The sequence below is a fragment of the Anas acuta genome, chromosome 12 (assembly GCF_963932015.1).
Source record: "Anas acuta chromosome 12, bAnaAcu1.1, whole genome shotgun sequence".
Classification (NCBI taxonomy): Eukaryota; Metazoa; Chordata; class Aves; order Anseriformes; family Anatidae; genus Anas; species Anas acuta.
Window position 1 is genome coordinate 8,028,066 of NC_088990.1, and position 14,872 is coordinate 8,042,937.

The 14,872-nt window shown below is 56.8% G+C and overlaps 2 long non-coding RNA genes across 4 annotated transcripts; one reads left to right on the forward strand and one right to left on the reverse strand.

Annotated features, from left to right (window-relative positions):
* Nucleotides 1-1,375: 1,375 nt before the first annotated feature.
* On the reverse strand, nucleotides 1,376-3,920 carry LOC137863076 (uncharacterized). Its single transcript, XR_011100680.1, has 2 exons — nucleotides 3,160-3,920; nucleotides 1,376-2,919 (listed from the first exon to the last, which is right to left on the reverse strand). It is a non-coding gene; the product is annotated as an uncharacterized lncRNA (long non-coding RNA).
* Nucleotides 3,921-10,263: 6,343 nt separating this feature from the next.
* Nucleotides 10,264-14,055, forward strand: LOC137863073 (uncharacterized). 3 transcript variants are annotated; one of them, XR_011100678.1, is made up of 4 exons: nucleotides 10,264-10,946; nucleotides 12,197-12,287; nucleotides 13,326-13,710; nucleotides 13,953-14,055. It is a non-coding gene; the product is annotated as an uncharacterized lncRNA (long non-coding RNA). The 3 variants fall into 3 exon arrangements; XR_011100677.1 differs by having other exon boundaries at nucleotides 10,270-10,946; nucleotides 13,326-13,519; nucleotides 13,649-14,055; XR_011100676.1 differs by having other exon boundaries at nucleotides 10,498-10,946; nucleotides 13,326-14,055.
* Nucleotides 14,056-14,872: the final 817 nt, after the last annotated feature.

Sequence of the window (14,872 nt, forward strand, 5' to 3'; positions counted from 1 at the left end):
CCCTCCTGCAAGCCATCAGCCCAGGGTCCTGCACCACCTCCCTGGGCTCATCCTGCTCTATCCCAAACCCAGGAGCCCCAAGGATGCCCTGAGCTCAGCAGGACACCATCCCCTTGCAGGTGCACAGCATGGGTTGGGCTGAGGCTTTGAGATCTGTTTGCTTTTACCAACCTGAGCTGTGCCGGGCTGACCAGACCCATCTCCTACAAGAAAAACTCAATTAATGACTTCTTAACGAGAACCTATGCTGCTTCTCCTGGTCCTTCTCTGGGCACCTGAGGACCAAGGCCCCTGTCTTTCTTCCAGCAGATAATCCACGCCATATTCTGGGGCAGGCAGGGACCTTAGGCTGAAATTACAGCCTTGCTTACTAATTGCTGCATGTTCTCTCTCCGTAGGTATATCATTGCCAGCAATTAGTGCAAAATCCTTTCCCACTCTTGTTAAGTTCCTGTGCTGCAGTTAAATACTCCCAGATCCCATTTAAATGATTTCAAATGCAATTCATTCTGGCTCGTTAAATAATTCCACAGCAGTGTTTGTCGTCTTCTCTGTCTGTTTTCCAACAGCCACTTTCTCCCAGGAAGAGCGCGACAACTGAAGAACAGAGAGGAAAGGGAAAGAGAGAGGAAAACTGAGAAATCTGGCGTCCATCCTCTGCACGTATATTTTCTCTTACATTTACCCTCTCTCCTCCAGCCATGACTTTCCTGGTAGCTGGATTTTGTGGGGGTCCACGTGCTGGTAACGGGCTGCTCAGGTCCAGCTGGGACTGCCTGGAGGAGCCGTGCAGGTGGCTCTGTGGACATCTGCTGGGTTTCTCCCACTTCTCAGCCTTATCCCTGCTGTCCCTCCCCTTTTCTAGCTTCCACCCCACACCCCCTGCTGCTGGCCCAGCATCCCAAGGCACTGCCCGCCTCACCCAGAAGAAACCCTTCACCTCTGATCCCCCTTTAGGTGCAGGTGCAGTGGAGGGGAGCAGCCAGGCTGAGCTCCTTGCTGCCATCTCCACCCGATGTGACATCCCATAGCCCTCAGTCACAGCTGTGGGGTCCTGCCCTAGGACCAGGGCTGCCCCTCAAACACAGCCCTGGTGCTGTCCTCCCCAGCACGGCCGCACTCCATCACCTTTTGGTTTCATTTCCTGGCAGTGCTGCCAAGTCTCAGGTGTCCGCTGCAAACTTCCCAATATTTAGTGTTTTCCTTAAATCTGCAGCTCCCTGAGACAGGTGATTCAGCAAGACTCAGCTTCCAGTTTACATGGAGAAAGAAAAAAAAAAAAGGAAAAGTTCTAACTCTTGTGGCTGGGGGGGGGAGAATAAATAAAAGCTGTGAGTGGTATTTGAGCACAACCTACTAGTTCCAGAGCCAGAAGGCAAGGGAAAAGAAAACAGGATTTAATGTCATTGCTTGAATTTGGAGACAAGGCTCCCGAGCTCTGAGCATCAGGGGTCAGCGCCACGGCATCACTGTGCCCCTGTGCTTGACAGGAGGAGAAGGAGCCGGGCTGGCAACCTCAGGCTCACCGGGAGGGAACAGCACCCCATCCATCAAGAGTATCCAAACACCCGCTGCAATTCCAGCAGCTCCTTGTTCCCTCCTGTATCCACGTGAAATGCCTGAAAACGCTGACCTGCTCCCACCAGGGATGCTAGGGGACGCCGGCTCCGTGCGCACCTCTCCGCAGTCCGCGAGTCCTGGGGGTCCCAGCCTGCGGAGCTGTGAAAAGGTTGCAAGCAAAGCAATTTCCTTCCTGCCACTCAGCAGTCTGCGGCTCTGCTTCTGTCTGGAAGTTTGTAGTGGCCCTCGGGTTGGTGCAGCTGAACGGCGCTGGACAAAAGGTGCTGGATTGTCGGCGATGAAGGGTGCAAGAAGAGAGCACTGGCACCAGGAGGGCAGCTCCTGGGCTGCCTGCACAGAGACGGAGAGAAGTTCACGTGGGCAGAGGCATTCACAGGGTGCAAAACTTGGCTTTGTGTTTGACTGTGTTTGTTTGAGGGTTTCAGAATGAATTTCAGGAGCACGGATGAGCTCCCTAAGCCGCTTGTACCCAGGGCGGAGTGCGGCTTTGCTCCCTGCCGACGATCCTCCAGAAACATTTGATGAGAAATGGGAATTTAGTTGGAAGGGAAGGAGGCACCGAAAGAGATGAAAGCGAGTTTCAGAAATGTCACGAGAGTGTTCACACGGTGAAGTTTGCTGCTGAAAATTAACTCGAGTGGCCGCAGACCAGAGGCTGGGACGCCAGCTCAGTGCCAGGCAGTCACGGGACGGTCCTGAAAAACACCTCTAAAATAAGTGGGGCGATGGAAGGGAAATCTCCGCCTGAAAAATGTGTGTCCCCATCTGTTAAACAATATTCAGGTGCTCCTGCATTTACACTTTCTCCAGATTTATGCGGCGGTGGCTTTCGAAGGCAGATTGTCTATGAGAAGAACAGATGGAGGGAGCAATCCTCCCATCCCAGCTCTGCTCCAGGACTGAAGAAGTTTGTAATCTGCTTCTTGTCTGCCGAGCCAAGGCTCCAAATGAAGCCCCCTCTGCTCCAACACGCTGGGTAGCTCAGGAACCTGTGGAAAATCCTGGTTTTTCCTCATCCCTTTCTGCAGGTTTTTCCATCAGGTCCTATTCTGTGGACACAACCACGGTGCCAGGAATAATTTCTGTGTGAGCACCAAGAAGATGGGGCAAAGGGAGCGGGGCAGCCGAGAGCAAATTTCCTGCCTCCCCACAGGTACAGCAGAGCACTTTTCCAGATGTCTGCCTGCTCCCCAGGCTTTGTGCTACATGGGTGAGCGAAGCCTCCCGGGCTCATCAGCACCGAATTTGCTGCGAAATGGGAAAAATCATTTCGCGAAAGCAAAACAATCCCCAGTCGTATCGGCATCGCAGCTCTCCATCTCTCTGTTTCCTCTCTCTCTGTTGACATTCAAAAGGAAAACAATGTGATTGTTAATTACAAACTGTTTCAAATGTATGCAAGAGACTGTTTCAGAGCCAGAGCCAGCCCGAGGCAGGAAGGCTGAGGACACGATGTGTGCTGAGCTGCTTTAAAGGGCAGCAGGTTCCGCTGCGATTAATGCTGATGCAATCACCGTGCCAGACACCAGGTGGAAACATCACCTTGTGCAGCTTCCCACCCATCTCTTCTCTACCTACCCGGCTTCGCTTTGGGCCGAAATACCAAGGGAGAGCTTTGCATTTTGAAGATGTTGGTGCATTAGGGATGTTGTGATTCATGAGCTGTCCGTCAGCGCATCGGCGTGCCGGTGCCCACAGATAAACCAGCAGCCCCTACGGAAAGCCTGATGCTCGTCTGCTGGCAAGTCCAAGGAGCAGGGAGCACGGATGGGATTGAGGACCCCAGCCCAAGGCTGGCAACACAGCCCCTGTCGGGAGAAGGGCAGGGCTGGAGCTGGGTGCACCACTTAGTGCTCAAATGTGTTGTTTTGCCCCAGTCTGGATGATCTTTTCAGTCCCTTCGTGGTCCGTGGGGGAAGCACTGTCACAGCAGCCTGATGGTGTATGGGATGAAAGAGCTGTAAGCACAGGAGAGGGTTGGGATATGGTAAAAAGGTGAAATATGCAGGTATGGAGTGGTGTGCACAGTACCTTGAGTGTGCTGGGCAAGGCTGAAACAGGCTCAGGTGCAGCCACAGGGACGTGTGGCACACGGATGGGGACACACGGAGCAGACCCAGGTGTGTGGCACAAGGACAGCTGAGAAGCAGCAGCTCGGGGCAGAGGGATGCTCACCGGTCTGGCACTGTCCCTGTGCACGGTGTGCACGCAAAACCCCTCGGTCAGGAGAGGGGTGGCAGGGACAAGTACGGGTGGCGGAGAGGGGAGGAGAGGCAGAGTGGTTTGTGATTCCACCTGCTCCCTGCTCTGCCGTTCAGAGGCAGCCAGGCTGGGCTGGCTGTAAGGAAGGAGACAGCACCAGCAGGCTCCTGTGGTGCCCTTTCCTCCAGTCTGATGCCCACACACTCAGCAGGACTGGGAGCTGCAGACATAAAGGTAGCTCGTGAGCAGAGCTCGTCCCAGAGCTGAGCCCTGTGCCTCTCGGCCAAGGAACGTCCAAAGGCCCCAGGCTGGGCTGTGAGAGGCTCTGGGGAGCAGTCCCCCAGGGGGCAGCTCCGGGGAGACCTTCCCTCAGCCCCCAGAAGAGCCTGGAGCAGGCAAAGGGGTGTGAGCCCACGCACGGGCTGCAGGGTGCCAGGACAGCGAGGAAAAGCAGAAAAGTCCCGCAGGGCTCCACAGAGTGCAGGGCAGCTGGCCAGGCTGTCTCCTTCCCACCTCTTGGAAACTGCTCAGAGGGGGGCGTCCCTTTGCTCTGAGCCCCCCCAAGAGCTCTCACCCACCCTGTGGGTGCCCTTTTCCCCTCCTGCCCTGCTTCCTCACCCACACCCCAGCCAACGCTCAGCCAAACCGCCCGGGGTGCTTTGCTGTCCCCTGCCCAGCTCATCCCCAGCTTTATCCCCCTGCACCTGGCTTCTCCTCCCCAAAAACGCTGCCCAGGAGCACCGCAGCTCCCTGGCAAACCAAAATCCTCCTGCACTCCTCCTTCTCTCCCTCCCCAACCCCATCCACATGCCCGGCACCTTCCCTCCCCGCAGCCCTCCATCGTGCCAGCGGTGCCCCCACCTCCACCACCCCAGCAGCCTCCCCGAGCCCACTGCCACCATTTCGGCCCCCCACCCCAAAAGAGGGACCAGGGGTGGCCGTGGCCTCTCTCCGCGTTGTGGCTGCGCTCCTCTTCTTCCTCCTCCTCCTCCTCCTCCTCTGCTCGCAGCCTTCCTCCCTCCCTCCCACGGGAGCGGTGACTAATGCCGCTCGCGCACGCTCCTCCGCGGCGTGCATCATCCCGCGGGGGTGTGCGAGGGTGAGGAGCGGGCGCAGGCGGAGGAAAGGGGGGAGAGCTGGAGCCGGAGCGTGAGACGGGCTGGGGAACCTGCGTGGGGGCTCGGGGGGGGACAGCCCGGGGGCTGCGTGCTGGTAGCAGGGCACAGCAAGGGTTGGGGATGTCCAGGTGGTGCTTGGAAAGGGAACGTGGTTCATGGGGTGGTCGTCGTGAGCGGGGTGAACGTGGAGGAGGTGGGAGCAGGGGAGCACTGGGAAGAGCACGCTGCTCGTGGTTGTATTGGGATCAGGTGAGAAAGGGGGAGTGGGAGGTCAGGGAGAATGGCTGAGGGTAAGGAGGAGACAGCGGGGTGGCCCCGCACTGCCCCATGTCCCTTTGGTGGGCTGCTCAAGGAAAGGAACTGCCCTGGGCAGGCACCTCAGGGACCTTTCCCTGCCCCAGCTGTCCCTCCAGCCACAGTCCCCGCATAGGGCAGTGCCTTGGGCACCTGGGGGACTCCGGGTGCCGAGGGATGCGGGATGCTGAGGGGTGCAGGAGGCAGCCCCAGAAAGCCAGATCCACACAAATTCCCATCCAGCCAAGGAAAACCTCACTGCACTGAGGTTTTCTCCCACCTGCAGTGGCCCATCCAGCCTCGGGTGCCTGTGTGCCATTTTCCTGTGCTCCCGTGGGGACCTTGGAGGTGGCTCCTGGGGGCTGCAGGACCGCAGCCAGAGCCACCCTTGCTCCCTGGGGTGACCGCAGCCAAGATGATCTCAGGTTTTGGCTGCAGGATGGGTACCAGATCCCCAGCTACAGCCACCCCCCTGCTCCCGGGACATCCAGGAGCGAGACCCTTTGCCCTCGCCCTCGCCACCCTGCCGAGGGGAGGCCGTGCGCTGCGTTTAAACAAGCCGGCTTTAACACGGCTCCGTTTTCCAGGCACAGGGGGGTGGTTTTTCTTTACAAGCCCACTTAAGAGCGGAGGAAGGCTGCAGGGCCGGCGTCCCAGCGGGCTCCGGCGCCCCGCGCTGCCAACCGCAGCCCCGCGAGCCCGCGGTAATGGCCTAGAGAGAGGGGGAGAAAGCCAGAGCCGTCTGCTAATGCGAGCGGAGCAGACAGAGCTGCCTGCCCCTCCTCCTCCTCCTCCTGAGCCCTGCCCAGATGATCAGCCTGGATTTCGGGGCACCAGGGGGGCTGGAAGGGGATGGGGATGGGGTTGGGGATGGGAATGGGGTTATGGAAGGGGATGGAGAGGCAGCTGGGGTGGTGGGTACGATAGGAAAGGCTGTCACTGAGAATCCTGGGGGGAGGTCCCTGAGGTCCCTGGCAGGTGAGGCTGGCTGCAGAGGACAGCCTTTAGCAGGTCTGCTTGGCTGGAAAGAAGCGGGGTGCTGCCTGGTGTGACCTTACAGCGGGTTGCACCAAGTCCCCGTCGCTGACAGGAGGCAGGTTCAGTGCTCACAGCCTTGGTGCTCCTTTTTGTCAGCTCCTTTTTACCTCCCTCAGATGGGACAAGGATGGATGCAGAGCACAGGGCGCAGACATTCATTGCCCAGAGCCTGCCCAGCTCTCACCAGAGACACCCTGGGATGGTTTGGGTATGCTGCAAGTGTCCAGGCCTCTGTTTGCAAAGTTCCCAGGTGCAGCAGTCGGCAAATATTGAAGCAGCAGGTCAGCATCTGCGCTGACTCAGAGAATTCCTCAAGACCCAAAAAATCCCCCAAAACCTCACACCCCATCACTAGCCTGGTGACCACAGGAGGCGTGAGCCCACAGCGGTGGGGATCGGTGCCATAAACCATCAGCAGCTGCTGGAGCCCCAGGCACCAGGTTTCTTAGAGGGTCCTGAGCATTTTTGGCACCTCCAGACACAAAAATTGGATTCCCAGGAACGCCCCATCCTGGGCTGCCCCACGCCTCCATCCATCACATCAGGGCAGGCTCCTTGACCACCCCAAGGGTCTCAGGGCTCCTGGCAGCCACGAAGCCCTTTGTCAGCTCCTACAGACAGGTGTCTGCTCCAGGCTGAGCCCCTCAGCACCAGGCAGTGGTTTGGGCATTGAAGACGGAGCAGACACCGCCTGCAGCTCAGCGGTGCTGTGCAGGGACTGCTCGCAGGGCTCTGCTGCTGGCCAGGTCTCCTGCTCGGACAGCATCCACCAACAGCCCTGCTCCCGGCGGTGTGAGCACAGGTTTGTGTCAGCTGGAGGTATGAGGCTGAAATGAAGACAAATGAGAGCAGAAGGAATGAAAAAAAAAAAGAAAAAGAAAAAGAAAGAAATCCCTCTTCAAAACACATTTGAACTCAGGATGAAAAAACAACTCGGCAGCGAGGGTTTCTTTTCTTCTTCTCCCCAAACTTCAAGAACTCAAATGTGGGTGTGAATATCACTTTAAGGATTTATAAAATGACACATGGCCTCACCTGTCAGCATGCCAAAATCTGAATGTCGGTTTTAATTACACCGAATATTTTACTTTCTTATGCAGAGGCATAATCAATTATCTTATTTAAAGGCATTACGATAATGTGTGTGTAAAATGGAGCCATTCCCTGTATTGCATTAGATTCTCTAATTATAGGAGAATGTTTGGAGCTAAAATGTCAGCCTGTCATCTGGCGGGTGTGTAATTCATGATCTGCATTCGCCGGCGCGGATGGAACTGACAAAAATTGCATCCATTCCCTTCCACAGCTTTGGCCTCAAATTTGCCTGGTCTGGAAGTGACAAATCCCCCCCGCCCATCAGTACTGAATACAGAAAGTCCTGTCCCACCACATCCCATCTGATTCCATCTAATCTGATCCTATCTCATCTCATCCCATCCCACCCCATCCATCCCACCCCATCCATCCCACCCTATCCTATCCCATCCATCCCAACCTATCCCATCCCATCCTATCAATCCCAACCTGTCCCATCCCCATCCATCCCATGCCATCCCACCCCACCTCATCCCATCCCATCCATCCCATCACATCCATCCCACCCCATCCCATCCCACCCCACCCCATCCCATCCATCCCAACTTATCCCATTCCATCCTATTAATCCCAACCTGTCCCATCCCATCCCATCCCACCCCATCCCATCCCCAGCATTGTAGGGACCTGACTTTGAACAAGTGCTTCCTACTTGTGGGTGCCTGTAGCAAAACCTCAGTGTGCCTGGAGGACATGTGCGAAGCACATCCCATGCTCTGGGCGAGCACAGCACCATCAGGACGTGTCAAGCACCCCCCTCCCACCCCTCCTGGTGGGAGAAGCCAAGGCAGGAGCGGCAGCGGGGCAGCACGTGACTGCAGAAATCATCGGGGACTCTTATCCGCCCTCCTCTGAATTACTAATAACGAGCCCCCTCCAACTCCCTGTTATTAAAGCAGAGGGATTAGATAAAAATAGTGCCTGTTCCTTGGGAGCCCAGCCCTTTCTGTAAGCAGTACCCACGTGGAAGCCGCCCAGAGGCTCCCCTCCTGGTTCCAGTTAGCTGGGCTCTGCAGGGCAGCTCCTGGTCCCGTCCGTGCTGTCCCCTCGGGGTCAGCAGCCACACGGGGCAGCGGGGGGAGAGGAGCCCCTTTGAAGGGGAGAAGGAAGGGTTTGGATATTTTTTTTGGATTATTATCCATTAATTATGCAGCTTTTGAAGTGAAGGAGGAGTATGGCCCTGGATGCCATCAGCCAGCACTTTTAGGGGGCACCCCAGGGGGTGACGAAGGTGAGATCTGGAGTCTGGTGGTGGTGATGCACGCAGGACGAGGGGCAGCGAGGACCTTCACCCTAGGCAAGGCACCTCAGCAGCACCATGACAAAGAGGATGGTCCTGATGATGAAGAGGATGGTCCCAAAGAAGAAAACGCAGGACCCGGGTGCGCCGCTGGGCTCTGCTCATCGCCCCTGCATTATCCCGTGGAGATGGCAGCCCTGGCACCGCTTCCACCTTCCCTGGCTCCCCCTGGCACAGGGGTTTCATAATGGAGGCATCCCAAAGCTGCCAAGGAGCCGCGTCATGCCATTAAGAGGCTTATTAAAAAGTGATGCTCCGATTTAACACCTATTAGCCAGCGCAGCGCCCTTCCTCTGCGCGGGGGAGCCTGCAAATGGAAGCCCCAGCTCCCAGCAGAACCCTAAGTGGCCGAGTTTAACTTTATGGCTCCAATTAGAGGCAGCGCTAAGGCAGCCCCGGCGCTGTGGGTTTATTAACACTCATCCAGGAGAAGGCTTGGGCAGGGCTGTGCCAGCCCTGTGCCCTGTGCCACCGCGGTGCCACATCGCCGCCGGGGCGCGGCGCAGGAGCAGGAGGAGAGCAGCCACCTTCCCGCAAAATCTGGAGCTGTTTAAACAGCCCTGCTTGTTCCGGGATGTTTACAGGCCATTTTTGCCTAATAAAGTCATTTTTTTTAGCAGCTCACATCACCATAATTGCTTGTCACAATAATGCGAGACAGCTCCCATGTGCTGCGCTCGCAGGGCCAGCAGGAGAGGAGCGGAGACGTCCCGCAGCCCCACAGCTCCTCGGGCACAGCCCCACAGCCACCTCCATCCCCAGCTGGGGACGTGCAGCCCCTGCACCCTGCAGCTCCAGCACACCTCGGCAGGGCCCCACGGGGTGCAGGGGCAGGAAGGAGGGTGATGGAGGGGAACAAATGGGCTCAGAGGATGGAGATTTGGTGTCGGGCATTCCCAGCCCCAGCGCTCAACGGGATTTCCCCGTGCACCTGTGCTTTCTCATTTCCCCATCACAGCCCCATAAATCAGCAGCCCCTGCGTCCCGGAGATGGGATGGGAACAGCATTTTGGCATCTTGCTGCTGCCTTAGGACTGCAAGCCTCACACTCGGGTGTCTGTCCGTCCTGCAGCTCCTGGCCAGACAGACACCCAGCCCTGAGCCACCAGGCAGGGCCAGCTCAGGAGCTGCTTTCAGACCTCACCCCCAGCACAAATCCAGAGGCACTGGGGACACCCACTGCCCCATTGCACCCCCTTGCAGCCCCTCCAGCCCCCTTGTGCATCAGTAAAACCCCAGACAGGGTCTCGGTGCTGCAGCTCCCTCCCTGTCCCCACCAGCACCCGTTACCCCGCGTGCCCCCGCCAGCTCGCAGTCATTTCCCCGCACCGAGTGACATCCAGCAGCTCTTCTTCCCTCTCCGCTCAGCCAAACAAACAAACAAACAATCCCGGGCCCTCGCAACCAGAGGAAAATTAGTAGCAGGTGAGAGCAGGCTGTAACGAGACCAAACTGTTCCTAACGCAGCCGGGGAACAATGCTTCTGTCCCCTCCCTTTTGCTGTTCTGGGGTTTGTATGGCAAAAAAAAAGAAGAGCATGGGGAACACTTTTTGGCTTTTCCTGAGCAAAGCACATGTCTAAAGGAGAGGGACCTGTGTCCCCCTTGCTCCCTGAACAGTGCCTTCAGCCACCTTGGTGGGATCCAACCCTCAGCCCCATACAAAGCTGAAAACTTTGCAGCTCCAAAAAAAAAACCAAAAACTTCATTCCATCCTAACTCGAACGCTTTTGTTTTGTTCTCAGGTTGCTTAACTTGCTTTGTTAAGCCTTTAGAAAACAAGGAGGATCAACTGCAATGCCTCAGCCCCCAGCATCTGGGAACACAAAGTCCGAAGCCTGGGTTCCAGACAGGCTCCCGAAGCATCTGGCCGTGGCCACAGGCTGCCCGAGAAATGCTGCAACGCCTTGGAGCCGAAGCGAGCCGCGGCGCTCGCCTCCAGTCCTTGGGTAGCTTTTGTTCCCCGCGGCTCTCTGCTCTGCGTCTGTTTACAGGGAGAAAAGCCCCCCCTGCCCGCTCCCCAGCACGTAGCGGAGGTTACGGGGTATTTATAGCTCAGCTGAGCTTGCTGAATGCCTTCTTCTAGGAAAACAGTCAGGCACGCTGCCTGTCCTCACTCCGTTTAATCCCTCTTGCCTGGCTGCTGACACTGGGAAGCCGGCAGGGGCTCAGCACCACTTGGGGCTGGATGGGCACCAGGCTCGGTTTGGGGACACCAGGCTCGGTTTGGGGACACCAGGCTCGGTTTGGGGACACCAGCAGCTGGGTGGGAGCAGCCAGGGAACCCCAGGCGGAGTTCCAGCTCTGGGAATCACACGGGTACACAGGAGGAGCATCCCGATGTGGGACAACCCCATATTTTTCCTCCAGGTTCTGCCTGGATGATATCGGCACAGAGCCAGAAGTGCCACCCCCTGCCTGTCCCCAGGGCAGCTCCGAAGCCACCTCCATGCCCCCGTCTGGCAGTGCCCATCACAGCTGGCAGGATTTGCTCACCCAGCTTTGCTCACTGCCCCTGGGCACAGCTCAGGGCTGTCCCTGGGATGCTCTGATCCCCCCGCACCAGCGCCTTGGCTGAACGCTGCTCTGCTCCCTTGTACCATATAGGAGGGAGATGTCTGAGATCACTGCGGGTTTTATTCTCAGGTTTGGCAGCCTTTCCCTATTTGCTCGGATTGAGACACCAATTGAGCTCGGTTTGCTCCTGCTGACTCAGTTAGCTGTTAGAGGAATAAGCGTGTGGCCGTGTATCCGAGGGGAAAGATTTCTTTTTCAGGTGTGGGCTCGCCGTGCCCTGCCCCGCGTGTTCCCGCTGGGGCTTTGCATGGCCAAAGGCTTCTCCAGCTCCTTCCCTTCACCAGCCAGCCGCAGCCACAGCTGCCTGGGGGGTGTTTTGGTGCCGTCCTGCCTCCCCTTTCCCCGAGGAAATCGACCCTAGGATGAAATCATTTCCTAAATTCCCTCCCCACCCACACCCACCCCTTCCCTCGGTCCCTATCGGTCACCTCCCTGCGAGCAGCAGCACAAAGCAGTTCTGGGGCTCTTCAGCTGCTCCTGCAGCTATCCCCCTTCAAGCCCCCTCCACTTTCACATCCTCCCCCCGTGCAGACCAGCTCCGGCTCCCCAGCATCCCTCTGCCTTGCCACCAGCAGGGATTTTTCACAGCAAACCCCTAAAATCCCATGCCCGGCTCCCACAGCATCCCTGAAGCCACAGCACACTCTGCAGGCGCTCCCATCGCAGTGCTCACCCCAAACCTTCCCGGGGCCCGACCCTGCAAGAATCTCTTCCCCAAGCTCCCTCCAGCCCTTACACCCTGGGGACGGTGACACCGGGCTGCGGAGGGGCCCCTGCAGGGGACAGATGGCACTTTTGGGGACACGGGGGCTGCAAGGATGCCGGAGCCACCAGGGATGCTCCTGAAGAGCACCCCACAAATTTCCACGCAGCAAACCCACTGCCGGAGCCCCAAAAGTCAATGAGGCCCTTCAAGACACTAAAATAGCTCCCAGGTGTGAAAATTAAGCAGAAAAAAAAAATAAAAAAATTATCACATTTTCTCTCCAAAGGGTTTTGTTGGTAAAGGCACTGGGCAGCAGCGGGGGCCCCTCAGCTGGACCCGTCCGCCACGCGTGGCTTGGGCACGTGCGCCTCTGGCAGGTATGTAAAAATAGAAATAATAACAACCTCTCCTCTCTTTGCTGCCTGGTTGGATAAATAGCTTAATTAGTTAATAAGGGGTTTAATTTGTTGTGTAGCTGCGTGAAGAATTCGCAGAGGGCGAGGGAAGTCGATAAGTCAAAGAAACGAGCCTTGGGGGGAGCCTGGGGAGGGGAGGGGAGGGCTGGCTGTGCCGTGGTGCTGCGCCCACCACCACCAGCTGCTGATGGCAGCTGTGGGATGGGGATTTTATCGGCTTGGTGAGACTGCCCCGTGTGCTCTTCCCTTACCCTGGTGTAAAGGCAGGGTCTGGCCCCCATCGCCCAGTCCCCTTGGCTGGGCTGGCCAGGGCACTGTGCCTCTGCCCCATCCAAAACCCTCTGTCTGCTAACACCCAGCCACACCAACACCTAAAATCACACAAAACGTGTCCTTACTGGGTGTCAGGGGTGAGCGCTGTCAGATGGAGAGGAGCAGGATGGAAGAGCTGGGCTCCAGCACTGCCCTGGGGTGGGTGCTCCCTGGGGCTTCTCCCCAGCCTGCTGCAAACCAAGGAAAAGTCAGAGCAAAATCCGCTGTTGTCCCCCACCGCGTCCCCTTCGGGTGCCACTGGAGGTGATTCCCAGCTTGACGCCTCGCCAGAGGCAGGAGGGAGGCCCCAGCTCGAGACAAGAGGGCTCTTTCTTCATCAGCGTTAACCTCAGGCAGCTCTCGAGAAAAATCCTGGGCAATTAGCGGAGCGTAAGGAGATTTATAATTGAAATGGAGTTTGTAGCACTACAGGCGGCTCCCTCGAAAGACATCTCTCATCACAAGGAAAAAATGAAGGCGAGAGAAGAATAGAGAGAGGCAGAGGGGGAGAGAGAACTAGTTAAAGAGTTTAAAAACCCCGACCAAAACTCCATTTAGTTTTAACATTGCACGATAGCTTTCATAATTCAGAACAAAGTGCAAAGCTCTTTAATGAGGCCATTAATGACCCTTTAATTTACTCCACCAGGGCTGAATTCATAAAACATTTATGTTCCATTTACACAGGATTTTCCTGCGACTCTCCGGGGCAAGTCCCCATCACGGAGCAGGTGGGATGAAACAGAAGGCTCTTCTCTTCTCTTCCTCCCCTCTCCTCCCTTCCTCACCCGTTGCTGGAGCTCTGCGTGTGCCTTTTAATTCTGCTAGCGAAGCTGCGGGGACCCTGGAGGGAGAAGAGCCGTTCCTGACCCTTCTGCATAGTAAACAGATGCAGAGCACTCTGGTGTTTCTGCTCTAGGAAACGTGAAACCCTTTTAAGATCTAGCTGGAGCATCAAAAGCCTGCCTTAATATTTTTTTTTTTTTTTTTTTTTTTTTACATCGTTACAGCCCGGCTCCGGTTCAACCCTTGAAACACTGCCTGCTGGGAGAGCTCTCTGTTGCGGTACCAGGTTTGCTTTTTGGGTCATCTCAAGGCACCCAGGGACGTGTGTCCCGCCTGATTTCCAGGTTGCCATCCTCGGGTCAGGGCGGTGATGGGGGAATATCTGCACATTGCTCATCCCAGCAGCTGGGGGAAGCTCAGAGGGCACATGGGGAGCAGGGGTGGTGCTGCCCCACTGGCACGATGCCCCAGTCTGGCTGTCTCTTGACCCAAACAGCAATTTTTCTCACCAGTTTTTCTTTTTTTAAGGGTTTTGAGCAGGGAGAGACACCCGGGAAGGTGCAACTGCTTGCATCAGCTGAAACACCTTTAAAAACTTAAAAAAAATAAAACGTCTCCCTAGTTTATTGCAGAGATCTCACTCTCTTTTCTCCAGAAAACATCAGTTTCGAGCACCTTCTGCTGAGAAGTGCCATTAATCACGGCAGCTGGGCTCTCAGCACCTGGAGCTTGCTCTCACCAGCCCGTCTAGCTCTCTGCTCTGCTTCTCTCCTTCACCTAAGGAGGGATTTTTGCATCAGCAGGCCAACACCCATGGCAAACCCGACTTCCCCAGGTACTGTTCCCAGGGGGAATCCTGCCCATGAGTGAAGGCAGGGCCTGTAGGGCCACATCGGTGCTCATAGAGTTGTTTTTGTAGGGTCTCCAGCACGCGCTGGGATCCGAGCACCAGGCTGGTGGGAGAAGCTAGGTTTTCTGACCCAAATCAGCCCCCAGGTGAAAATGAGGTGGCACGGAGGGGACCCCATGGAAGAAGCCGGCTGTGCCCAGGGCTGGGAGCGTGTCTCATCCATTTGTCCTGGTTCAGACACCGCCTGTACCAGGAGCTTTTCGTGCTCTAGCTGGGACCAGAAGCACACGGTTTGGGGCACAGCTGAAGGCCACCTGCAGGTATATCCAGGAGCCATCCGAGCAGCCCCAGCTCTCTCTGCAGCACTACAGCTCGCTGCAGGGCCCCCTGAGGATCCTCCAGAATCCCTTTCCCTTCTGCTGCTTTCAACTCCCCAGGAGAGGGCAGCTGGAACACTTCAAGCCTCAATTCGAGCACTTCAGGAGGTGATGGAAACCCTCCAGGAGGGGGGCAGTGCTCCCAGGGTGTCTGTCCCACCGGGGGTCGGTGCTGCCTGAAATCAGGGTGGTTTCACAGCTGAACCCCGAGCTGCAAACAG